This window comes from Pristiophorus japonicus, chromosome 9 (assembly GCF_044704955.1).
Source record: "Pristiophorus japonicus isolate sPriJap1 chromosome 9, sPriJap1.hap1, whole genome shotgun sequence".
NCBI lineage: Eukaryota > Metazoa > Chordata > Chondrichthyes > Pristiophoridae > Pristiophorus > Pristiophorus japonicus.
The window spans coordinates 206,300,944-206,328,194 of record NC_091985.1 but is presented as its reverse complement, the minus strand read 5'-3'; the positions used below and the strand labels follow the sequence as shown (position 1 = coordinate 206,328,194).

The 27,251-nt window shown below is 46.3% G+C and overlaps 1 pseudogene; it reads right to left on the bottom strand.

Moving 5' to 3' along the window:
- The window catches only part of LOC139273490 (zinc finger protein 850-like), a 298,805-nt pseudogene extending 287,377 nt beyond the window's left edge, over positions 1-11,428 (bottom strand).
- Between the last annotated feature and the right edge of the window lie 15,823 nt (positions 11,429-27,251).

Here is a 27,251-nt window from a genome sequence, read left to right as displayed (position 1 = left end):
TACTCCCGAACACGGAAAGACAAACATCTGTCCCGGGGGTTGGATTTGATTCCTTGGTTCATAGACATCCAGAGTGACCCCGCCGTGATCCCGGCAGAGTTTTCTCCGGGTTTCCCAAATCTAATATGTGGCGGAAGCACACGGTCGATAGTTACCGCCCGATATTGGGATCCCGCCTTGGGTGGAGGCGGGGCGGGGAATCTGGCGGTGAAATCATTGCAGCAATGACATGGACAATGCGGCATTTCGGTTGTGAAACTTTCTGGACCACAGCACGTGTCTGAGGAAGCTGGTTCCTCTCACACTGAAGCCTCACATTCACACACTCTTCAGCTTGTTCTCATTGTGTGAAATACAACCCAGGACCACCTGAGGATAAAAGGCCGATGGAGAACACAGCCCAGGACCAGTAGGAGGAGGTTGTCCTTGGCAGTGAGTGTCACCCCCAGCTCCACCTGGAGTCCGCTGCAAGTGTTGGTCACTCTCTGGGTGGAGAGGAATTCCTGAGATTGGTCCTGAGTTTATCTTCGCTCAGTGTTACCCCGTGTCCCAGAGTCCTTCTCTCACAATTTAACTTAAAGTGATGTTTCGAAGTCCCGCATAACCACCTTGTTCCGAGCTCCTTCCAGCTTCTCCTTTTCAGTTTGTGAAGCCCATGTTTCCCCAGTCTCTCACAAACCTCAGTCCTTTGACACCAGCATCAGCCTCTGCCTCTTGTCCACACAGCCTCCAATGGCTGGAGGTCTCACAGCGCCTTGCGGATAATGAGCCATCAGAAATGGCCAGCATCCCGCTAAACCTCCGGATGGAAAACTCGTCGCAAACAGCAACCTGCCGAGTGGTGAGAGAACTCCAGCAGCGGGGGATAGAGGAATATAAACAGTGACAGTGAATAACAATTGGGGTCCAAGTGTGAGGAGGCAGTGTCTCAGAGACTGGATGAGACTGTGGACACACAGTGTCCAAATGTGAGGAGCCAGTGTTTCAGAGACTGGGAGCAGGGGATGTTCCTGGAACTAGTCTGAAGTCCTGTACTGTGAAATTAAATCTGGACCAGGCCTGGCTCGGATCATCTTCCTACTCCATTAGAGCAGAACTGCCAGTAACAAAGATCCGAAATTTTAACAAGGAACATTTTAATCATAATTCCAATTTAACCTTCTCCAATAATACATCATTGAGAGTCAGAAACAATGAACTGTTCCGTGTTTTAGAATCGAACAGAACCTATTGTCTCCCCAGTTACATCAGTTGTCACCACGGTCCACATGAAGGAAGTCCCGGTGTCTGCCCCATGTCTCCCCGCACTGTATAGAGGGGACATGTTGTGCTGGGATTGGTAAGCTCCATCCCTCTTGTTTTATTATCTCATAAACTCAGCGGCAGTTCTTTATATTATCGACCCACACCACAGAAAATACTCCAGACCCTGCAAAACGGGCAGGAAATCCCCCTGAGAGAGACCATAATGGGGCTAGTGTGGGGCATGAAACCAAGTTGTATTGGGAGGCTCTCTGGGTCTGTATCTAAGGCCCATGTGCTGCCTTTGGCCGATACTGCAATGCCGTCCCAGCACAGTGTTAGAGTTTGAAAATTACACCCCGGGAGATGCTGGGTAGATTCAGATTATTGCTGATTGACTGCAACCAGTAAACTCAGAAAGTCCAGCAGTGGGTGAAAGCCCTTTGCTCCGGGCTGTAAAAGCGACATTCCTCTGCCAGAATCACTGGCCATGGCGGGGAGCAGCTCAGCTTTGCTCAGAGTGGCCAGAAATCAGTGAATTCGGCGAAGAGTGTCTGTGACCAATCGATCCTGGCGCTGAATTTCCACCAATCAACACTGGACCTCAAAGTCCCATTCACCTGTGGACAGACTACAAGAGCTGTTCCCATGTGTTCTGAATCTCCGGGACTATCCGTTTGTGTATAATGGTTTATTGGGGATATTTCCTCTCTTTAAAGAGCCATGATAGAATCCTTCAGTACCTTGCACTCCCTAAATGGTCTGTGGGGATCTACAGCCGGATTCTCTGCTGGGATCCACTGCAATGTCTCACAGGAGCAGTCACAACCATCAAGGATTTACTCCCAGTTTTACTCCTGTGTCCTCAGCCCTACAGGTTTAACTCTATGAACAGTAAGTTCTGGAATATAATCCTTTTTAATCGGTAGTATTTCTCTATTTGGAGTTCCAGCTCCTACTCCCTCCCACAGTTTACCAGGAGTTCACCGATCAGGTTTCCCTTAATTTCTTTGCAATGGTTATTTCCCTCAGCCTGGAATCCCGGGTCTGCAGCAGAGGTCATGGTATGTGGTTATAATGGAATGGACACCAGATTGGAAAGTCTGTCATTCTATATCGGCCCTTCTGTCTGTTTCCTCTGCCCCACACAGCTGTAAGAGCAGGGCATATTTGCACTTCCAGGAGCACAGCCATTGGTCAGTCTTACCCTCCTGCCCATAACACAATTATTCTCAGACCATTCATCAAGTTCCTCCAAACTCTCCGGGACTCTGGCATTACAATGTGGTACAATACACACAACAATGCCTTGTTATTATCTCATGTGTGTCCTTAATGTGAACCATTACAACCCAGAATATACGGCAGTTACACCTGATCTGGGCGGCTGGGATTACTGTTTATATTTGTTAACAGACCTGTTTTTGTTTATTTGATAACATTCCACCAGTGCACCATGGCTGCAGTGTGTACCATCTACAAGATTCAGCAACTCACCATGGCTTTCATCACCTAGACCTGGGCTGGGCAATTACTTGGACTGGAGGGCCACTTAACAAGTTTTATTGAGCTGTTGAGGGCTGCCCACCAATGTTGGCCCGAAGGCGCATGGCTGCACGGTCAGCAACAATCACGTGGTCCCGCGCAGGCCCATCCCCAGCTCCTGCCGCTGGAAGAGACACTGCGCATGTGCGACTGCCTCGTGGCCAAGGACCAAATTTAAAGGGACCACGCATGGAAATAAAATTAGAGGGAACATTTGATAAACATGAAGATTGCATAAACATAAATTCAGATAGTAGTCAGATGCTATCTTACATACACAACATGTTGTCGATACCACCTAGAAATAAATCAAAGATAAAAATTGAAAATGTTGTGGTATCTTCTGATCTCTGTAAATCATCATCATCATAGGCAATCCCTTGAAATCGAGGAAGACTTGTTACCACTCTAAAAGTGAGTTCTTAGGTGATTGAACAATCCAATATGGGAATTACAGTCTCTGTCACAGGTGAGACGGACAGTTGTTGAAGGAAAGGGTGGGTGGGACTGGTTTACCGCACACTTCTTCCACTGCCTGCGCTTGGTTTCTGCATGCTCTCGGCGATGAGACGCGAGATGCTCAGCGGCCTCCCAGATGCACTTCTTTCACTTAGGGGGGTCTTTGGCCAGGGACTCCCAGGTGTCAGTGGGAATGTTGCATTTTATCAAGGAGGCTTTGAGGGTGCCCTTGAAACGTTTCCTCTGCCCACCTTGGGCTCCCTTGCTGTGTAAGCATTCCAAGTAGAGCGCTTGCTTTGGGAGTCTTGTGTCAGGCATACAGACAATATGGCCCACCCAATGGAGCTGGTCGAGTGTGGTCAGTGCTTTGATGCTGGCGATGATAGCTGCAGGAAACAGCATCAGCCCTTGTACATGACCTTCTTTGACCTTACAAAGACCTTTGACACTGTCAACCGCAAGGGACTATGGAGCGTCCTCCTCCGCTTCGGCTGCCCCCAAAAGTTTGTCACCATCCTCCACCTGCTCTACGATGACATGGTCCTGACCAACGGATCCATCACAGACCCAATCCACGTCTGGACTGGGGTCAAGCAGGGCTGTGCCATCACGCCAACCCTCTTCTCGATCTTCCTCGCTCAATGCTCCACCTCACATTCAACAAGCTCCCCGCTGGAGTGGAACTAAACTATAGAACCAGTGGGAACCTGTTCAACCTTCGTCGTCTCCAGGCCAGATCCAAGACCGTCACAACCTCTGTAAATCAGTGCTGTGAAAGAGAACTGTACCCTCATTTGAGCCTGTGTCAGCATCAATTTCCCACCTCAGTTATCCTCATATCCCTCTGCAAAGATTATTAATACCGTCCCAATTGGTGCCAGATGAGAACTCCCCTGCTGTCATACTATGGATACCAGGAGAGGAAAGATGCAGCACCGGCCACTTTCTTCAGTAAAAGATCTGCGGAGATGAGCAGCCATGACCCCACTCTAAATTGGATAGGGCATATTCTAGTACGCAGTGCATTCTGGGTACTTACATCCGCCATTGGGGCCAAGTCTCACGGAATGGATCCTTTTAATCGGCCGGGGTGAATCGATTTTGAGAATTATTATTTTGAATTAAGTATTACTATGGTTTTTCTTTGGCTGCAGTTCGGTTCTGGCTCTGACCCATGAGAAGTGAAAGTGGATAGACGAATATGCAGCTCGAGCTCCGGCTCGCGTTCTATTTCTGTCCCATCCAGCGGGCCGGATAGAATGTCTTTTCGGGCCGAATATGGTCCACAGACCATATTTTGCCCACCACTGCTCTACACTGTCCCATCAAACACTCCCAGGTCATGTACAGCTTGGCTTACATACAGTGTAAAGCATATTTAAACTACGCATCAAAACTCACAGGTCAGGAACAGTATGTGTTAGATACAGTGTAAAGCATATTTAAAGTTGCCATAAAACACTCCCACGTCAAGTCCAGCACCAGATAGATACTGAGTAAAACTCCTAATCTGTCCCATGAAATCCTCCCAGGTCAGGTAAAGGTCCCTCTACAAACTCCTATCAAACACTCCCAGGGCAGGTAAAGCACGGGCTAGATACAGCATAAGATGTGAAATCTGTTACTTTCTGTATCATTTATCATTTTTTTGATCTGATTTAGTAAAAATCCTCCATAAATATTGCATATGACAGGGTAGAGAGAGGAACAAGTGAGTGTACAACTGAACCCAGTCACTATTTCTCCTTCATTTCCCTGTCCAGTCACGATTTTTCCTTCATTTGCAGATGCTCCCCGACCAGTCCCCATTTCTTCATTTACAGACGCTCCCTGACCAGTCACCATTCCTCCTTTATTTACAGGCACCCCCTGACCAGTCACCATTTCTCCTCCATGTACAGACGCTTCCTGACTGGTTTCCATTTTTCCTTCATTTATAGATGCTCCCTCACCAGTCACCATTTCCAGTCACTCCCTGACCAGTCAACAATTCTCCATTTACAGACGCTCCCTCACCGGTCTCCTTCATTTACAGACGTTCATTTCCTCCCTCTCCTGGAGTTTGCCGCGGGGCCGCTTTGTGGACCTTTCTGTTGTGCCTTTAAGCAGATGAAACCCTGTGGTGTGGAGCAAACATTGCAACATTTGGTAGTGAAGTGGATTTATTCAGGAGAGACAGCAGGGATTATTGCAGAAAATAACATAGTGTAGTGAGAAAGGAAATGCAGTGGATGTTGTGCAGGTGGATTGGCAAAACGTGTTTGATAAGGTGCCGGACATGAGGCTTGTTTATCAAATGAAGGCTCACGATATTAAAGGGAGTGGGGCAGTGTGGACAGGAAGTTGGATAAAAGGCAGAAAGCAGAGAGTAGTGGTTAATGGATGTTCTTCAGACTGGGGGAATGTAAACAGTGGTGTCCCTCAGGGTCAGTGTTGGGACCATTGCTCTTAATATAGAGACCGGATCTGGACTTGGGTATATGGGGCACATGATCAACTTTCCAGATGACACCAAATCTGGGACTATGACCAACTGTGAGGACTGCAAGTGACTTGTGTGTGAATATACAGGTTAGTAGATGTCAGATAAAATTTAATGCAGAGAAATATGAGGTGATATATTTTGGGAGAAGACAATGGTCGGAAAAGTAGATTTAACGGTAAAAGTGTAAAAGGAGTAGAGTGGAACAGTAAAGAGATGTCAGATTCTAGCTAATGCCATGTGATATTAATTAGCAGGTTTGAGAATCCAGTTTCAGCAACTTGAATAAGAAATATAAGATGAGCAGATTTTCTGCCCAGTACTGTATCTTGTATTGATCCATCAATCAGAGTAAACATGCAAGTCCCGCGTGTCCACAGTAACTGACACGAGGTCAGCCCGCTGGATGGAACCTCGGGCACCCTGAGCTTGATCTCCGATGTCTCCAGTCCCGACTGCCCCCTTACATCAGTCTCCCTTCACTTTTATTCCCTGCAGTGATCCATCCCTGGTTTCTCTGCTGGATTTTGGCAGGAAGCAAGGAAAAGACAGCTGGAACTTGAACGCATTCCCTGGATCCCAGCATATACTTTTCTTCAGTAATGTTCTCAATATCCCTAAACTACTCTGTCTACTGTTAATTATATTATTTCTTATAGTTTCACAATTATAGGTATAAACATCGCACATTATAATCTAATAGATTACCCACTCTGGTTTAAGCTTACATTGTGGTCAATAACAGACAAACCCTGTTCTTTCCCCTGATCTGATTAGAATTTCCAACTAGCCGATTCTGTGGAATAGAATGTCTTACCAGTGTTACCATGGGTCTGCTAATTCCCACGGGCAGATCAGACAAAGTGCTTTTAGTGGGTGGCCCAGCAGTGAAAGTGAAACCAAACCAAAGGGAACAAATAAAGATTTAAACCAAAGGAACAGGAAACAGAACAATGGGAAAAAACACAACTGGCCCAAAAGTGTGATTAATTTCCCCAAAAGGTCGGTCTAGACAGTTAGAAACTCCTCCTGGTGTGTGCCTGCAGGACTCGGCTTCACTCCAGTGTTTAAAGGCACAGAGCGCTGGCCTCACACCCAGGGGGCAATGTGTGGGAATTCCAGGGGCAGTGAGGACACGCCCGGAAATACCCCAGAGCAGTGAATGCCCACTGGGCCCCAGCACATGCTCAGGGGAAAACCCCAGGAATGGGCAAAGCCAGAATGCCCACTCTGAACCCAGTTTGCTGCTCCCTCTGTGCTCAGCACTGCCTTCACCCCGGCACACAGAAGTGGAATTTCAGCCTCAGTGTTACAAGTTTCATCGGTTACAGGCTGGAGAGAGGAATAGTTCACACTGACACCGAGCTGTGTGATCGGTTTAGTCTGCATATGACTGACGGGCCCTTTTGAGTGGTCAGGTTTTTAAATTCCCCGTAACTCTAATCCCAGATATAAGAGAGGAGAGATCTGTGTTTAAATCAAAGAGTCTCCTCAGAGATTCTCTGATAGAAGAAGCTTTAAACACCAGAAAGAGAAAAAATGTTAGAAATTTCCAATTAGTATTTTTTAACCAATTTTGTCTCCCACAGGGATGGGGAATTCTAGAATAAGAAGGAACTGGTCATGATTTGAAAGGTATTGAAGGATTCGAGGAGCTCTTACATTTGGGATATTTATTTTGTCTACTCAAGGAGTTCGATAACAGACTTCTTGCTGTGAATATAAAGTTGCATTATTGGGCCATGATGTATTTACTTGTTTATGTTTGGTTAAATATATTTTCTGAGTGGATTTAAATTCAAGACAATGTTTGCAGGCGTGATGCTCTATTCACACATCGAGGGTGAGAGAGATGCTGTGGGGCACACGCAAAGTCCAGTAGCTGAAAGTGATTCACAGACTGGGTTTTGTGTTTCGTGATCCCGGGCATGTTACCAATACCATCGCTGCATCCCAAGGCTAGGAGAGGCATGCTGGGAGGTATGGGGAGCTGGGATTTGTCCATGAAGTAACTGAAGGTATGAAAACTGAAATAAAGTAGAATTAGAAAGGAGAAAAGGCCCAAAAATGTCGCAGTCAGTAACAGGACATCAATTAGTCTCCTCTTATCTAGGAGACATTAAATATCGACACACTGTTATTTGAAATATCAAAATATTAAACTCCAGCTCAGTTAAAAGATTATCAACACCAGCAGAAACAAACTCCAACAGTCAGAATTAACACGACTCAATCCAGGATGTGATTAACAGCAACAACAGCAGAATTCAAACCTTGCAGTCACTTGTGAGCTCACTGGTGTCTCAGTAGCTGGGATGACTGAGTGAATCCCTTCCCACACTCAGAGCAGGTGAATGGTGTCTCCCAGTGTGAACTCGATGGTGTTTCAGCAGGTTGGATGACTGAGTGAAACTCTTCCCACACTCAGAGCAAGTGAACGGCCTCTCCCCAGTATGAACTCGTTGGTGTATCAGCAGGTCGGATGACTTTGTGAAACCCTTCGCACATTCAGATCAGGTGAACGGCCTCTCCCCAGTGTGAAATCGCTGGTGTGCCAGCAGGTCGGAAGACCGAATGAATCCCTTCCCACACTCGGGGCAAGTGAATGGCCTCTCCCCAGTGTGAACTCGCTGGTGTATCAGCAGGTGAGATGACCGAGTGAATCCCTTCCCACAGTCAGAGCAACTGAACGGTCTCTCCCCAGTGTGCACTCGCTGGTGTGTCAGCAGTACGGATGACTGAGCGAATCCCTTGCCACACACGGAGCAGGTGAACGGCCTCTCCCCAGTGTGAATTCGCTGGTGAGTTACAAGATGGTATGACCGAGTGAATCCCTTCTCACACACTGCACAGGTAAATAGTCTCTCCCCAGTGTGAACTCGCTGGTGTGTCAGCAGGTCAGATGACCGAATGAAACCCTGCCCACACACGGAGCAGGTGAATGGCCTCTCCCCAGTGTGACTGCGCTTGTGCCTCCCCAGGTTAGATGATAGGCTGAAGCCTTGTCCACACACAGAGCACATGTACCGTTTCTCCCTGCTGTGAACGGTGCTTTTAGCTTTCATGTTCAAAGGCCGATCATATTTCGTTCCCAATGTAACGAGTAACTCCATGAGATCTTGACGTGACATTTGGTTTGAGATTCCCGTCTGCAAATCCTCCCCTCTTGACACCCTGTAAAATGAATTTCAAACAGGAAATGGAAGGTTGAGAGAGAACCTACCTAAACATAAAGACAGGTTGTGAAAGTGAGCTTAATGAATCTGGTCATTTGTTGGGCTGGCACTGGAGAAATGTCACCAAAGAAGCTGCCAGATTGTCGTTAAAAATTCAACTGGTCACTAATGTCCTTCAGTGACAGTCCCACATGGGAAATTATTGGTCCTACTGGGCTCAGAAATACTGGGGGTTAAACCCAGCAACTTCTCCATCTCCACTCCAGCTCAAACTGATGCAACAAACAGATCCACACAGGAGGCCCGGGACCGACCTCCGCATCCAGCGCCCACACCGACACAGAGCAGCCTGCTGTATAAATGCAAGTTGTCGTTTTCCTTGTGTGGGGGAGGTGCTGCCCCTGGGGCTTCCTGGTGCCGGAGCCCTGGCCGCACGTCCACCAGGCCCTGCGGCTCTGACTCGGGGTCTGAGACCTACATTCGGTGTTGCTGAGGCCGCGCTCGCTCTGCTCAGTCTCCGGGAGCCGCTCCGCACAGGAAGGCGCTCTCCGGGATCAGCCCTTCCCGTGCACTGTCCCCCTGCTGATGGAGATAGGGCATACCCTCCCATGCAGGACACTCTGGGTAAGACTATCTGCCATTGTCAGGGAGTGGTACAACACAGAAGGAGGCCACTCGGCCCATCATGTCTGTGCCGGCCTTTTGGTAGAACTATTCAACGAGTCTCACTCCTCTGCTCTTTACCCGTAGCATAGTATATTTTTCCCTTCAAGTATTTATCCAATTCCCTTTTGAAAGTTACTATTGAATCTGCTTTCAGGCAGAGCATTCCAGATCATAACTAGTCACTGTGTAACAAATGATTCCACATCTCACCTCCGGTTCTTTTGCCAATAACTGAAGTGCCTCATCCACTCCTTGCTTTGGAGGCAGTTCAGTGAAGGTTCACTAGGTTGATTCCGGAGATGAGGTGGTTGACTTATGAGGAAAGGTTGAGTAGGTTGTCTACTCATTGGAATTCAGAAGAATGAGAGGTGATCTTATCGAAACGTATAAGATTATGAGGCGGCTTGACAAGGTGGATGCAGAAAGGATGTTTCCACTGATGGGGGCGACTAGAACTAGAGAGCATGATCTTAGAATAAGGGGCTGCCCATTTAAAACAGAGATGAGAAGAAATTTATTCTCTCAGAGAGTTGTAAATCTGTGGAATTTGCTGCCTCAGACAGCTGTGGATACTGGGACATTGAATAAATTTAAGACAGAAATAGACAGCTTCTTAAATGATAAGAGGATAAGGGGTTATGGAGAGCGGGCGGGAAAGTGGTGCTGAGTCCATGATCAGATCAGTCATGATCTTATTGAATGGCAGAGCAGGCTCGAGGGGCCGTTTGGCCTACTCCTGTTCCTATTTCTTATGTTCTTATCCCTGGCACCATTCCTTCTGCACCCTCTCTAAAAGCTTGGCATCATTCCTAAAGTTTGGGGCCCAGAATTGAACGTAGTACTCCAGCTGAGGTCTAACCAATGTTTTATTAAGGTTTAGCATAACTAAATATCAAATGCTGATATTTCTGTGATGCGGTTTAAACGGTGAGGTATATCCAGTCAGTTGGATTTGTAAATAAGACTGTGAACCGAAAGAAGCACATTTGGAGTGGAGAGCTGTGAGACACGCTGTGTAACCAGGCTCAAACACTCTGCACATCCCAGACATCACTTGTTTCCCACTTGGCATGAAAGGAATATGCTACTCGCAACAATTCATTGGATTTGATTTCAAATATATTAGTATAGAAACTGAATCATGTTTCTATGATTGCTTTCCCAACTCAGATTCAAGGCCTCTATTTTTTTCTTTGTCTGTGCACAGTCCCAGCATTCCAACCCTGGGACTGTACATGGAGATTCTAATCCTGGGACTGTACATGGAGATTCTAATCCTGGGACTGTACATGGAGATTCTAATCCTGGGACTGTACATGGAGATTCTAATCCTGGGACTGTACATGGAGATTCTAAACCTGGGACTGTACATGGAGATTCGAACCCTGGGACTGTAGACGAGGCATTCCAGCCCTAGGACTATAGAAGGGGACCCATCTCTGGGGCTCTTACTACAAATGTGTGGGATGTAAACTGAGTAGCATCTTTAGACGAGATGGTGAGAGAAAAGTAACTGAGGCTGCAATTTTCACACGGGCACTAGGCCCCAGTTGGGACCAAACACTGAAGCCCCACCCACGTTTTGCACCAAGAGAACAGCGCATGCGCTTTACTACACACTGTTTCAACATGGCGGAGCGTGGAACCGGCCTTCCTGTACAAAGATGGCAGCAGTTAGCCTGGGCCTGTGAATTGGAGAAAGCCGCGAGCTGCAAACGTGGGGCGATCAGATTATTATTCCCGGCTTGCGGCATACACCAGTTGTTTATGAAGCCTCTCCGCCCACTCGCGGATCTATTACGCCCCTCCGCCCCTCCGCCCCATGAATCTTACCGAGTTGTCCGCAGCCTCTCCCTACTGTCTCTCTCCACCATTACACGCAGCGCGGATGCTCCTAACCAAGGCGGATTTCGCGCTTGCGCGCTGGGATCTTGTAGACTGGGTGCGGCACATTCTCCCCCGCGGTGCATGCTGGGGAAGAAACCCGCCATTGAAAGGCCACGTTTGTCAATAGACCTGGATTTATCGTAATTGCTTTGAGCACTGAACCATGTTCATTCTGGCAGCTAGAGTTTGTTTCTTCTGATTTTAATAACCCCTATACCTGGGCTGAAGATTACCATTCCTCATGTTGAGGCTCTATAATTCCCAAGCGGAGCATAAACGCCGGCATGGACTGGATAGTGTATGTGCCGTATATCCTATGTAATTTTGTAGTCTCAGTGCGCAGCACACTCGCCTGTGAGGGAGCACTGCGCTGTAAACCGAGGCCCCGTTTGCCCTTTCAAGTGCGCTAAAAGATCCCATGATACTACATTTATTTCGAAGAAGAGCGGGGGAGTTATCCCCGGTGCCCTGGCCAATATTTATTCCTCAATCAATATAACAAAAAAACAGATTATCTGGTCATTATCACAATGTTGTTTGTGGGAGCTCGCTGTGCGTAAATTGGCTGCCGCGTTTCCCACATTACAATCGTGACTGCACTCCAAAAAGTACTTCATTGGCTGTTAAAAAAAAAACTTTGAGACGTCCGGTGGTCGTGAAAGGTTTTATAAATTGGTGTCTCAGTGTAAGTGGTCCCTGGATTTGGTGCTTCAGTGGTTCCAGGTTTTTTGTCACAGTATTGGTAATCCCTGGATTTGGTGTCATGGTGTAAGTTGTCCCTGAATCTAGTTTATCAGTGTAAGTGGTCCATGGATTTGGTGTCATAGAGTAAGTGCCCCCTGGATTTGGGATCACAATGCATGTGGTCCCTGGATTTGGTGTCACAGTATAAGTGGACCCTGGATTTGGTGTCATAATGTAAGTAGTCCCTGGATTTGATGTCAACAACATTTCTTAACTGGGACTGAGGCCAAACCCGCAGCCCAGCAATATGTTCAGCACAGAATGATCCCACACAAATCTATTCCCAAATAACACAGTCCACATTAATTCACCAGAAACAGTTCAATACCCACAATTAACTGCAGCACTGCGCCTAACTTCAGTGAAACACACAATTCAAAATATTTTAAAGAGGAAGTAAACCACATTATAGTGGTCAGGGCATCAAATCCAGTTTTCTTATTTTTCAGTACAAGCAATGGCACAAACACCTTGAAGATAAATCTTATCAATTTACTACACTTCCCTGACTTTCACAAGAATTTGCATTAATACCAGATTGCACCCAGATGATTTATGCCAATTCACCCAAGAACAATGATTTAAGAAAAAAATCCAAATTGATGGTGTAATTTTCCTGTTTTCATCTTACATCTTCATTCACTCCCTTTCATTAACTTTGATACAGTATTCACCATTTCATTCAAGAGCCCCGGAGGAATTTTACTGTCTAATACAATATTATCTTAATATCTTTAAAACATAGATCAAACATTCCCACTTGCTCCAAGTTATAACCCATTTTGTTTGTTTAATTTTATTTAACCATTTTTACTTAACTCTTCTTGGACCTTTTATTCCCCAAAATATGCCAGAGAGCAATTCAGTCTGCGAGATGAAGGATGTTAGTTAATTTTAACACAACAGTCTCCCTCCAAAAACTTCTTTCTGAATATGTAGTTTGGACAAGACTACATTGACTGGCTCTTTTCAAAAAGCAAACTTGATTATCCCCTTAAATTTCAGCTAACTTTCCCTCCTCATGTGCTTGAACAGCACATCAAGTTTTAATTTCACAAACAAATTATGTCCAGACTTTGTGATTTACAAAGAAGACTAAAGCAACAATTGCATTTGGATGCAAGTCATTTATCTCCACCTTCAAGCAGTGTTTCTTGAAAAACAGGATTACATGAGATATACGGTACAAAAACATACCATTCGACCCAACAAGACCATGTTTATTCTCCACTTGAGCCTCCTCTCGCCTGTCCTCATCTAATTCGATCAGCATAACTTGCTATTCCCTTCTCTCTGATATGCTTGACTAGTCTCCCCTTAAATGCTTCAATACTATTCGCTTCAACCACTTCCTGTGGTAGTGAGTTTCACATTTTCACCAATCTTTGGATAAAAAAGTTTGTTCTCAATTCCCTATTTGATTTCTTGGTGACTATCGTATATTGATGGCCTTTGTTATGCTCTTCCCTACAAGTGTAAACATTCATTCTGTAGTGTCCTTACACCTTACTATAGAATGTTTAACTAATTTACTGGAATTCTTTGAGGATATAACAAGCATGGTGGATAGAGGTGTACCGATGGATGTGGTGAATTTAGATTTCCAAAAGGCATTCGATAAGGTGCCACACAAAAGGTTACTGCAGAAGATAAAGGTACACCGAGTCAGAGGAAACGTATTAGCATGGATCGAGAATTGGCTGGCTAACAGAAAGCAGCGAGTCGGGATAAATGAGTCCTTTTCGGGTTGGAAATCAGTGGTTAGTGGTGTGCCACAGGGATCGGTGCTGGGACCACAACTGTTTACAATATACATAGATGTCCTGGAAGAGGGTACAGAGTGTAGTGTAACAAAATTTGCAGATGACACAAAGATTAGCGGGAAAGCGGGTTGTGTAGAGGACACAGAGAGGCTGCAGAGATTTAGATAGGTTAAGCGAATGGGCTAAGGTTTGGCAAATGGAATACAATGTCGGAAAATGTGAGGTCATCCACCTTGGGAAAAAAAACAGTAAAAGGGAATATTATTTGAATGGGGAGAAATTACAACATGCTGCGGTGCAGAGGGACCTGGGGGTCCTTGTGCATGAATCCCAAAAAGTTAGTTTGCAGGTGCAGCAGGTAATCAGGATGGCGAATGGAATGTTGGCCTTCATTGCAAGAGGGATGGAGTACAAAAGCAGGGAGGTCCTGCTGCAACTGTACAGGGTATTGGTGAGGCCGCACCTGGAGTACTGTGTGCAGTTTTGGTCACCTTACTTAAGGAAGGATATACTAGCTTTGGAGGGGGTACAGAGACGATTCACTAGGCTGATGCTGGAGATGAGGGGATTACCGTATGATGATAGATTGAGTAGACTGGGTCTTTACTCGTTGGAGTTCAGAAGGATGAGGAGTGATCTTATAGAAACATTTAAAATAATGAAAGGGATAGACAAGATAGAGGCAGAGAGGTTGTTTCCACTGGTCGGGGAGACTATAACTAGGGGGCACAGCCTCAAAATACGGCGGAGTCAATTTAAAACCGAGTTGAGAAGGAATTTCTTCTCCCAGAGGGTTGTGAATCCGTGGAATTCTCTGCTCAAGGAAGCAGTTGAGGCTAGCTCATTGAATGTATTCAAATCACATATAGATAGATTTTTAACCAAGGGAATTAAGTGTTATGGGGAGCGGGCGGGTAAGTGGGGCTGAATCCACGGCCAGATCAGCCATGATCTTGTTGAATGGCGGAGCAGGCTCGAGGGGCTAGATGGCCTACTCCTGTTCCTAATTCTCATGTTCTTATGTTCTTATTTTTATATACCTGAATGACCAGGTGAGGAGTGACTCCCACAAGTTCACCCCCTGTAGTCAAGGTGTACATTTCTCAGGTGTTTACAGTGTACAGTGTTACATAAAAGGTTACAGTTATATAAAGGTTACAAACATGACATCACCTCCCCTCCATGTCTTTGGGTCAAAGATTGAGTCCTTCAGGCGGTCAATGCTCTCTTGTGGAGCGTCGCAGTTGGGGTCTCGGTGACCTGAGATGATTCCGGCCTGTCCGGCTGGCCGCAGGAACTGTACATGCTGTTGAATGTCCTGTTGCTCGTTCACTGGCAGTGGTGTGGGTAACATCTCATGATCTTCCTCAGTGTCCATGCTAAACCATTTCTTTACTTGGTCGAGATGTTTGCGGCATATCTGCCCATTGCTAAGTCTGACCACTATGACCCTATTCCCCTCTTTGCCAATTACAGTACCCTCAAGCCACTTGGGTCCCAAAACATGACTGAGAACGAATACAGGGTCATTGATTTCTATGCATCTCCCCACTGAGTTGCGATCATGGCACTCGATTTGAGACTGGCGCTTGCCCTTAACAATGTCTGACAGGGCTGGATGAATGAGGGACAGCCGCATTTTAAGCATGCATTTAATGAGTAGTTCTGCGGGCGGGACTCCCGTGAGCGAATGCGGGCGGGACCTATAGGCCAGCAGGAGGCGCAATAGGTAGTACTGAAGGGAGGTTGCTTGAATCTGGAACATGCCCTGTTTTATGATTTGAACCGTACGTTCCACCTGGCCATTGGAAGCCGGCTTGAACGGTGCTGTCCTGACATGTTTGATACCATTACCCGACATAAACTCCTGGAATTCATAGCTAGTGAAACATGGGCCATTGTCGCTAACCAGGATGTCTGGCAAGCCGTGGATCACAAAGACCATATGCAGACTCTCCACAGTGGTGGATGTTGTGCACGAATTCAATATGATGCATCGATCCATTTCGAGTATGCATCGACAACAATCAGGAACATTTTTCCCATGAACAGGCCCGCGTATTCTACATGAATACGTGACCATGGCTTGGTGGGACAGGGCCACGGGCTGAGTGGGGCCTCCCTTGGGGCATTTCACAGCTGAGCACACATCGTGCACCTGTGAACCCCGTGTTCCAGGTCTGAGTCAATTCCCGGCCACCATACATGTGACCGGGCAATGGCCTTCATTAGCACGATGCCTGGGTGCTCGCTGTGGAGTTCCCTGATGAATACTTCCCTACCTTTGTGGGGCATGACTACCCGACTGCCCCATAGCAGACAGTCGGCTTGGATGAAGAGCTCGTCCATCCTTCTGTGAAATGGTCGGACCTCCTGTGTATGGGCGCCCAATCTCCAGTCAGGAAACATTTCTTTATCAGAGATAGGAAGGGATCTCTGTTGGTCCAGATTTTGATTTGGCGGGCTGTGATGGCGGAGCTTGCGATGTCGAAAGCCTCAACGGTCATGACCATCTCCGCGCTGTGCTCCACCGCCCCCTCAGTGGTCGCCAGTGGGAGCCTGCTGAGCGCGTCAGTGCAATTTTTGATGCGTGGCCGGTGCCGTATGTTGTAGTCATACGCAGCCAGCGTGAGGGCCCACTGCTATATGCGAGCTGACGCATTGGCATTGACAGCCTTGCTGTCGGACAACAGAGATGTTAATGGCTTGTGGTCCGTTTCTAACTCGAACCTTCTGCCGAAAAGGTACTAGTGCATCTTTTTCACCCCGTAGACACATGCGAGTGCTTCCTTTTCAATCATCCCATATCCCCGTTCTGCCTGGGAGAGCGAGCTGGAGGCATAAGCCACAGGTTGGAGTTGGCCTTCATCATTACTCTGCTGCAACACACACCCAACTCCATAGGATGATACATCACACGTTAAAACCAGTTTCTTACAGGGGTTGTACAAGGTCAACAGCTTGTTAGAACAAAGCAGGTTCTGCGCCCGATTGAAAGCCCGTTCTTGACAGTCCACCCAAAACCATTCACAACCCTTAGGCAGGAGCACGTGTAGCGGCTGCAACAATGTGCTTAAGTTCGGCAGAAAGTTCCCGAAGTAATTCAAGAGTCCTAGGAAAGACCGCAACTCCGATGTGTTGCCGGCCCTGGGCGCATGACAGATCACCTCCGTTTTGGATTCGGTAGGCCGGATCCCATCTGCGGCAATCCTCCTGCCCAAAAACTCGACCTCTGGGGCCAAAAGCACACACTTGGACTTCTTTAGTCGCAAGCCTACCCAGTCCAGTTGGCGTAGCACCTCCTCCAGGTTGTGGAGGTGTTCCTCGGTGTCTCGACCCGTGATTAGGATGTCATCTTGGAATACGATTGTTCCAGGAATGGATTTAACAAGCTTTCCATGTCCCTCTGGAAGATAGCAGCCGCTGAATGAATGCCAAATGGACACCTGTTGTAAACAAATAGCCCCTTGTGCGTAGTGATGGTAGTCAGAAGCTTGGATTCTTCAGCCAGTTCCTGAGTCATGTAGGCTGAAGTGAGGTTCAACTTGGTGAACAGCTTGCCACCTTCCAGCGTGGCAAAAATATCCTCCGCTCTCAGAAGCGGATATTGGTCCTGTCGTGACATCCGGTTGATGGTGGCCTTGTAGTCGCCACAAATCCTGACTGAGCCATCCGCTTTAAGGACAGGAACGATGGGGCTTGCCCAGTCACTGAATTCAACAGGCGAAATTATGCCCTCTCTTCGCAGCCTGTCCAACTCACTCTCAATTCTCTCATGCATCACATACGGCACGGCTCTGGCTTTGTGGAGCACTGGTCTGGTGTCCGGGGTGATGCGTATCATTACTTTGGTGCCCTTAAAAGTCCTGACACCTGGTTGAAAAAGTGACTCGAATTTCTGTAGGACCTGTGAGCATGAACTTTGCTCAACAGATGAAATGGCGTACACATCCCCCAATTTCCAGTTCATCTCAGCTAGCCAGCTCCTCCCCAAGAGCGCGGGACCATTCCCCGGGACAATCCAGAGTGGCAGCCGGTTCTCCGATCCGTTGTGTGTGACCACCAAGTTTGCACTGCCTAGCATTGGGATAATCTCTCTGGTGTATGTCCATAACTGCGTGTCAATGCGTTCCAGTTTGGGCCTGTTAGCTTTGAGTGGCCATAGTTTTTCAAATTGTTGGGCACTCATAAGTGACTGGCTGGCTCCTGTGTCCAGCTCCATGCTTACCGGGATGCCATGTAATAGGACTTCCATTATCATAGGTGGCGTTTTGGTATACGAGCTGTGGATGTCTGCCACATGAACCCACTGGACTTCAGCGTCCATAACTTTGCCCCAAGCATCAATCTGCCTTGCAGATCCCTCATCTGGTTCCTCTGCCTTGTAAACTAGCCTCGCAAACTAGCCTCGCTATGAGCTTTCTGCACATTCTGGCCAAATGACCATTGAAGTTACAGTTTCTACAGATAAATTATTGAAACCTACAGGTTTTCGCAGCATGTCTGCCACCGCACCTCCAGCATGAGCTGAGATTGTTGTGAACAAAGGAACTGTTACCAGGCATTCCTCTCTGATTGTCTCTTTGATTACTCCTGAGCACTCTGTTGGTGAGTGTCAATGGTCCCATCCCGGGACGCATTGTCCCTTGTGATGGCGTGAATTGCCGTTCCCCCTGCCATTGTCTCTGTTGCTGGCCCACCCTAGAGTCTGTTGCTGCCTGGGCAGTGTTGAATTGCCTTTGCCTGCCTGTGGGGTTCTGAGTCGCATTTACAATGTTAACTCCCTGGTCCATCGCCACGTTGGAACCAGGGCTGCACGCGTAAATTATCTTGGTCTCCTCTTCCCCTGCCATGAAGGTCTGAGCTATCATTGCTGCCCTTTCTAAAGTCAAGTCCTTGGTCTCAATAAGCTTCCTGAAAATTGCGGCATGACCAATGCCCTCAATGAAGAAATACCTTAATATCTCCCCCCTGCAGGTGTCTGTGAACTTACAGAGGCTGGCAAAACGGCGAAGGTCCGCAATGAAGTTCAATATGCTTTGTCCCTCCCGACGCCGATGTGTATAGAACCGGTGCCGGGCCATGTGTATACTGCTTGCCGGTTTGAGGTGCTCACCGATCAGTGTGCTGAGCTCTTCAAAAGGACTTGTCTGCCGGCTTCTCGGTTGCGAGCAGGTCTTTCATCAGCGCATATGTCTTGGAACCACAGCTGGTCAATAGATGCGCCCTTCGCTTGTCAGCCACTTCCTCTCCCAGCCAGTCCTTCGTGACAAAGCTCTGCTGGAGCCTCTCAACAAAATCGTCCCAGTCCTCACTAACACAGTACCGTTCCTCTGTGCTACCGGTGGCCATCCTCATGGGTCATTGATTCCCATTTCTCGTCGCCAAATGTAATGTCCTTACACCTTACTATAGAATCACACAAGGCATGTACCGCAGACAAGGTCACTACGTGACCTGAACCTTTATTCCCAGGACCAAGAAGTGCTAACCCTGCGTGGGACATCCCTTTATATACCTGGATGACCAAGTGAGGAGTGTCTCCCACAAGTTCACCACCTGTGGTCGAGATGTGCATTTCTCAGGTGTATACAGTGTTGTTACATAAAAGGTTACAGTTATGTGAAGGTTACAGACATGACACATTCTGTACCTACTCTATCAAAACCTTTCCTAATTTTAAAGAATTCTATTAGGTCACCATTCAGCCTTATTTTTTGAAGAGAAAAGATACCCAGCCTCTCCTTATAGGATAGATATACCCTCATTTCTGCTATCATCCTTGTAAATCTTCTCTGGATCCCTCCAGTGCATCTATATCCTTTTTTTAATATGGCAACTAGATTTGTATTCAGTAGTCTTAAGTACAGTCTAACAATGTTCGATACAGGTTAAGCATAACGTCACTACTTTTCCATTCTATAAGAATTCAATTCTGCAACAGTTCTATAACAATTGATCCCGATAATTTAACCCAATAGGGTAGTTGTATATCCAATTTTGTCAAGACACTGTGACATTCGATGTCTGCAGATAACTGGAGATAAATTCTTAAAACTGCTGGATCTCTTGCTATGCCATCAACCTCTCATCAAACTGGAGCAGGCAGTACCTAATATAGTAGTCCCTGGCTACTACATAGTCTAGAGACACAAGTCTGCATTTTCTTCGACATGCATCAACATTAGAAGCATGCAAAAACACTGTGGCCTTCCTGTGGCAAGCACAAATCACTGGTCTTTAGACATTTCTGATCCCAACATAATATTTCTAATCTAAACATTCTACGATGGGAATATCCACGGCTAGTTGGTTGCAAACACCAACTGTTGCTCAGTGAACTCTGTCTCTCTCTCTCTCTCTCTCCCTCTCTCTAATGATGCCAACCACATTTTCCCTCGATCAAATGCATTTAACACAAACACCTTTCAGAAGCTGAATTAACCGAGTTCCATATGCCAACATCCCTCTAATTTTCCATTCACTGCAACTGAAAAGAAACCGACAGATTGTATCAGTCAGGATGTGAAACATATTACAACAGATGCTAGATGTTCTTAGAATTAATATTGTTCTCTAATCTGTCCACTCGAGGAGTTTGATAACAGATTATCCTGTGAATATAGAGCTGGTTTATTGGGTCGTGATGTGTTTACTTGTTCATCTTGTTGACTCTAAACCTTTGCCAAATATTTGTTGTGATCAGTTTACTTTTACATATTTATTTTTTTAATACATTTCCTGAGTGGAATCAAATTTAAATTGAAACCATGTTTGCAGGTGTGATGCTCTGTTGACACATCGAAGGTGAGAGAGATGCTGTGGGGCACACGCTAAGTCCAGTAGCTGAAAGTGATCAACAGACTGGGTTCTGTGTTTAGTGATTCCGGGCATGTTACCGATACCATCCCTGGATACCAAGATGAGGAGAGACACTGTGGAAGGAATGGCGAATTCGGACTTGTCCATGAGAGTAACCAAAGGTATGAGAACAGAAATAATATCGAGTTAGAAAGGAGAAAAGGCCAAAAATTGGAGCAGTCGGTAACAGGACATCAATTAGTCTCCTCTTATCTTGGTGACATCAAATACCGACACACTGTGTTATTTGAAATATCAAAATATTAAACTCCAGCCCAGTGATAGGGTTGTTAACATCAGCAGATTAAACCCCAACTATCAAAATGGGCACGATGTGATTAACAGCAGCAATAATAGAACACAGCCCCTGCAGTCACTTGTGAACTCGCCGAACCCGTAGGTTGTTGTTCGGGCCTGAGGCCCACCACACCGGGTGTTTGTAAAGTGGATAATGTGGACTGTTTTCCCTTGGGGCCTGGGACTCGGGGCTCGGGGTCTGGGGCCGCACTCAGTGCTTTTCTCCCAGAGTTTCTCTAACCCACTCCCTGGAGCTCGCTCACCTCCCGTGTTACTGCCTGGCACCGCTGCCCCACAGCGCACTCTCAGCTCACACTGCCCGGTGATTACTGCAGGTCTGGACCAACTCGCTGCGTAAAAATGTTTTTCTTATGTCGCCTTTGGACACAATACTCCAGTTGAGGCTGAACCAGTATTTTATACAGGTTCATCATAATATCCACACTTTTGTACTCTATCTTCTTCTTAGGCAGTCCCTCGGAGTCGAGGAAGACTTGCTTCCACATTAATGAGTTCTCAGGTGACTTATGAGCACAATACAGTCTCTGCCACAGGTGGGGCAGATGGTGGTTGATGGGATGTTGATTGAAGGAACAGGTGGGTGGGATGCTTGGGTCTTCGTGTGCTCCTTCCGCTGTTTGCGCTTGGCTTCCCCGAGCTGCAGGCGAAGAGACTCGAGGTGTTGTCGCCTTCCCGGATCCTTCTCCTCCACTTTAAGTGGTCTTGGTCCAGGAATTCCCAGGTGTCTGTGGGATATTGCGCCTTTTCAAGGAGGCTTTGAGGGCGTCCTTGCAGTGTTTCCGCTGCCCACTTGAGGCTTATTTGCCATGTCGGAGCTCCAAGTAGAGCACTTGTTTTTGGAGTCTCGTATCGAGCATGCAGATAATGTGACCCGTCCATCAGAGCTGATTAAGCATAGTCATAAGAAGATAAGAAGATAAGAACATAAGAATTAGCAACAGGAGTAGGCCATCTAGCCCCTCTAGCCTGCTCCGCCATTCAACAAGATCATGGCTGATCTGGCCGTGGACTCAGCTCCACTTACCCGCCCACTTCCCATAACCCTTAATTCCCTTATTGGTTAAAAATCTATCCATCTGTGATTTGAATACATTCAATGAGCTAGCCTCAACTGCTTCCTTGGGCAGAGAATTACCCAGATTCACAACTCTCTGCTGGAAGAAATTCCTTCTCAACTCGGTTTTAAATTGGCTCCGCCGTATTTTGAGGCTGTGCCCCCTAGTTATAGTCTCCCCGACCAGTGGAAACAACCTCTCTGCCTCTGTCTTGTCTATCCCTTTCATTATTTTAAATGTTTCTATAAGATCACCCCTCATCCTTCTGAACTCCAACAAGTAAAGACCCAGTCTACTCAATCTATCATCATAAGGTAACCCCCTCATCTCTGGTATCAGCCTAGTGAATCGTCTCTGTAACCCCTCCAAAGCTAGTATAGCCTTCCTTAAATATGGTGAACAAAACTGCACACAGTACTCCAGGTGCGGCGTCACCAATACCCTGTGCAGTTGCAGCAGGATCTCCCTGCTTTTATACTCCATCCCTCTCGCAATGAAGGCCAACATTCCATTCGCCATCCTGATTACCTGCTGCACCTGCAAACTAACTTTTTGGGATTCATGCACAAGGACCCCCAGGTCCCTCTGCACCTCAGCATGTTGTAATTTCTCCCCATTCAAATAATATTCCCTGTTACTGTTTTTTTTCCAAGGTGGATGACCTCACATTTTCCGACATTGTATTTCATCTGCCAAACCTTAGCCCATTCGTTTAACCTATCTAAATCTCTTTGCAGCCTCTCTGCGTCCTCTACATAACCTGCTTTCCCACTAATCTTTGTGTCATCTGCAAATTTTGTTACCCTACACTCTGTCCCCTCTTCCAGGTCATCTATGTATATTGTAAACAGTTGTGGTCCCAGCACCGATCCCTGTGGCACACCACTAACCACCGATTTCCAACCCGAAAAGGACCCATTTATCCCGACTCTGCTTTCTGTTAGCCAGCCAATTCTCTATCCATGCTGATACATTTCCTCTGACTCCGCGTACCTTTATCTTCTGCAGTAACCTTTTGTGTGGCACCTTATCGAATGTCTTTTGGAAATCTAAATACACCATATCCATTGGTACACCTCTATCCACCATGCTCGTTATATTCTCAAAGAATTCTAGTGAATTAGTTGAACATGATTTCCCCTTCATGAATCCATGTTGTGTCTGCTTGATTGCATTATTCCTATCTAGATGTCCCGCTATTTCTTCCTTAATGATAACTTCAAGCATTTTCCCCACTACATATGTTAAACTAACCGGCCTATAGTTACCTGCCTTTAGTCTGCCCCCTTTTTTAAACAGAGGCGTTACATTAGCTGCTTTCCAATCCACTGGTATCTCCCCAGAGTCCAGAGAATTTTGGTAGATTATAACGAATGCATCTGCTATAATTTCCGCCATCTCTTTTAATACCCTGGGATGCATTTCATCAGGACCAGGGGACTTGTCTACCTTGACTCCCATTAGCCTGTCCAGCACTACCCCCCTAATGACAGTGATTATCTCAAGGTCCTCCCTTCCCACATTCCCGTGACCAGCAATTTTTGGCATGCTTTTTGTGTCTTCCACTGTGAAGACGGAAGCAAAATAATTGTTTAAGGTCTCAGCCATTTCCACATTTCCCATTATTAAATCCCCCTTCTCAGCTTCTAAGGGACCAACATTTACTTTAGTCACTCTTTTCCATTTTATATATCTGTAAAAGCTTTTACTATCTGTTTTTATGTTTTGTGCAAGTTTACTTTCGTAATCTATCTTTCCTTTCTTTATTGCTTTCTTCGTCATTCTTTGCTGTCTTTTAAAATTTTCCCAATCTTCTAGTTTCCTACTAACCTTGGCCACCTTATATGCATCGGTTTTTAATTTGATACTCTCCTTTATTTCCTTGGTTATCCATGGCTGGTTATCCCTTCTCTTACCGCCCTTTTTTTCACTGGAATATATTTTTGTTGAGCACTTTGAAAGAGTTCCTTAAAAGTTCTCCACTGTTCCTCAATTGTGCCACCGTTTAGTCTGTGTTTCCAGTCTACTTTAGCCAACTCTGCCCTCATCCTACTGTAGTCCCCTTTATTTAAACATAGTATGCTCATTTGAGACACTACTTCCTCACCCGCAATCTGCATTACAAATTCAACCATACTGTGATCACTCATTCCAAGAGGATCTTTTACTAGGAGATTGTTTATTATTCCTGTCTCATTACACAGGACCAGATCTAAGATAGCTTGCTCCCTTGTAGGTTCTGTAACATACTGTTCTAAGAAACAATCCTATATGCATTCTATGAATTCCTCCTCAAGGCTACCCCATGCGATTTGATTTGATGCAATCGATATGCAGGTTAAAATCCCCCATGATTACTGCCATTCCTTTTTCACATGCCTCCATTATTCCCTTGATTATTGTCCGCCCCACCATGAAGTTATTATTTGGGGCGTATAAACTACGCCCACCAGTGACTTTTTCCCCTTACTATCTCTAATCTCCACCCACAATGATTCAACATTTTGTTCATTCGAGCCAATATCATCTCGCACAACTGCCCTGATATCATCCTTTATTAACAGAGCTACCCCACCTCTTTTCCATTTTTGTCTATCTTTCCGAATTGTCAGATACCCCTGTGTGTTTAATTCCCAGTCTTGGCCACCCTGCAACCACGTTTCTGTAATGGCCACCAAATCATACCTATTTGTAATGATTTGTGCCGTCAACTTATTTACTTTAATTTGAATGCTGTGTGCGTTTAGGTAGAGTGTTTTAATACTAGTTTTTAAACCATGATTTTTAGTTTTGACCCCTCCTGCATATTCATACATAATGTCCCTTCCTATCACCTTGTGGTTTACACTTACCCTAGTGCTACTCTGCTCTGTTGCCTCCTGCCTTTTGCATTCTTTCTTGGGATCCTGTTCATCTGAACTCTCACCCACTCGAACTAGCTCAGAGCCCTCTCCTGGGTTCCACATACTCCTCGCATTGAGGCACCGAGCTTACAGTCAATGCTTTGATGCTTGGGCTGTTGGCCTGAGCGAGAACACTGATGTTGGTGCACCTATCCTGCCAATAGATTTGCAGGATCTTGTGGAGGAAGCATTGGTGATACTTCTCCAGTGCTTTGAGGTGCCTGCTGCACATTGTCCATGTCTCTGAAGCATATAGGAGGGCGGGTATCACTACTGCTTTGTAGACCATGACTTCTGTGCCGGGTTTGAGGTCCTTGTCTTCAAACACTCTTTTCCTCAGGCGACCGAAGGCTGCACTGGCACACTGAAGGCGGTGTTGGACTCATCATCGATGTCTGTCCTTGTTGACAGTAGGCTCCCGAGGTTTGGGAAATGGTTCACGTTGTCCAAGGCCTCATTGTGGATTTTGATAATCGGGGAATAGTACTGTGTGGCGGGGGCAGGTTAATAGAGGACTTTTGTCTTATGGATGCTTAGTGTAAGGCCAATGCTCCCCTACCCTTCCGTGAAGGTATTGACGATGGTTTGGTGTTCGGCCTCTGACTGCGCAGACACAAGCGTCGTTTGTGTACTGTAATCAATGACAAGAATCCTCCTCAATCACCTTTTCCCTGTGGTTGGAGCGCCTCCCAGAGTTGCAATGCAGACTCTGCCCACTCAGGGGAACAATGGATATGATCTTCACAGCGAGTCAAATACAAGAGAAATACAGGGAACAATACCAACCTCTGCACATGGCTTTCTTTGACCTCACAAAGGCATTCGACACTGTCAACCGTGAGGAATTATGGAGGTTCCTTCTCAAGTTCGGCTGCCCTCCAGAGTTTGTCACCATCCTCTGCCTGCTCTATAATGACATGCAAGCTATGATCCTGACCAACGGATCCACCACAGACCCAATCCACGTTCAGTCCGGGGTCAAGAAAGGCTGTGTCATCGCACCAACGCTCTTCTCGTTCTTCCTTACTGCAGTGCTGCATCACACCCTCAGTAACCTCCCCACTGGAGTGGAACTAGTCTACAGAACAAACGGGAAACTGTTCAACCTCCATCACCTTCAGTCCAGATCCAAGGTCGTCCCATTCTCTGTCATTGTACTCTATACCTCTATTCTTGAAGCCGAAGATCCTGTAAGTTTCTTTAACTGCTTTCTCAACCTATGATTTGTGCACATATACCTCCAGGTCTCTCTGTTCAAGTACCCCTTTAAAATTGTACCTACCAAAATGTATCACTTTGAACGTTTCTGTGTTGAATTTCATATGTCACGTGTCCGCCCATTTCACCAGCCTGTCTATGTCTTCCTGAAGTCTTTCACTATCCTCCTCACTGTTCACTATACTTCCAAGTTTTGAGTCATCTGCAAATTTGGATATTGTACCCTGCACACCCAAGTCTAAGTCATTAATATATATCAAGAAAAGCAGTGGTACGTAGTACTGACCCCTGGGGAACACCACTGCATACCTTCTAGTCTGAAAAACAACCTTTCCCCACTATTCTCTGTTTCCTGTCACTTAGCCAATTCCGGATGCATGCTGCCACTGTCCCTTATATTCCATGGGCTTTAATTTTGCTGGTATTGGTAACAGGTCCAGGATCACAAAATATAAAACCCAGTCGATTAATCACTTTCAGCTACTGGACTTAGCGTGTGCCCCAACAGCATCTCTCTCTCCTTCAATGTGTGAATAGAGCATCACGCCGCAAAACTGGTTTACATTTATATCCACTCAGCAAATGTATTTAACAAAAGCCTGTAGATCGATGAGATACTGTTAAGATGCCAGTATGCTGCTCTTTTGCTCTGCATTTTGCCTGTAATGGAAACTAGCTGAACATTTCTTTGTTGCAATGAAATGCGTGGCAAATGGAATATTGGCCTTTATTGCAAGGGGGATAAAAGTTGGGAAGTCTTGCTACACCTGTACAAGGCATTGGTGAGGCCACACCTGGAGTACAGGTGGAACCTCCCTTATCCAGCACCCATGGGATCTGGCCTGTGCCGAATGAGGCGTTTTGTCAGATGAGGGAAGGTCATTGGCCCGAGGGGTGGGAGGAGGTCGCTCAAGGTCGGGGGGGGGAGGAGG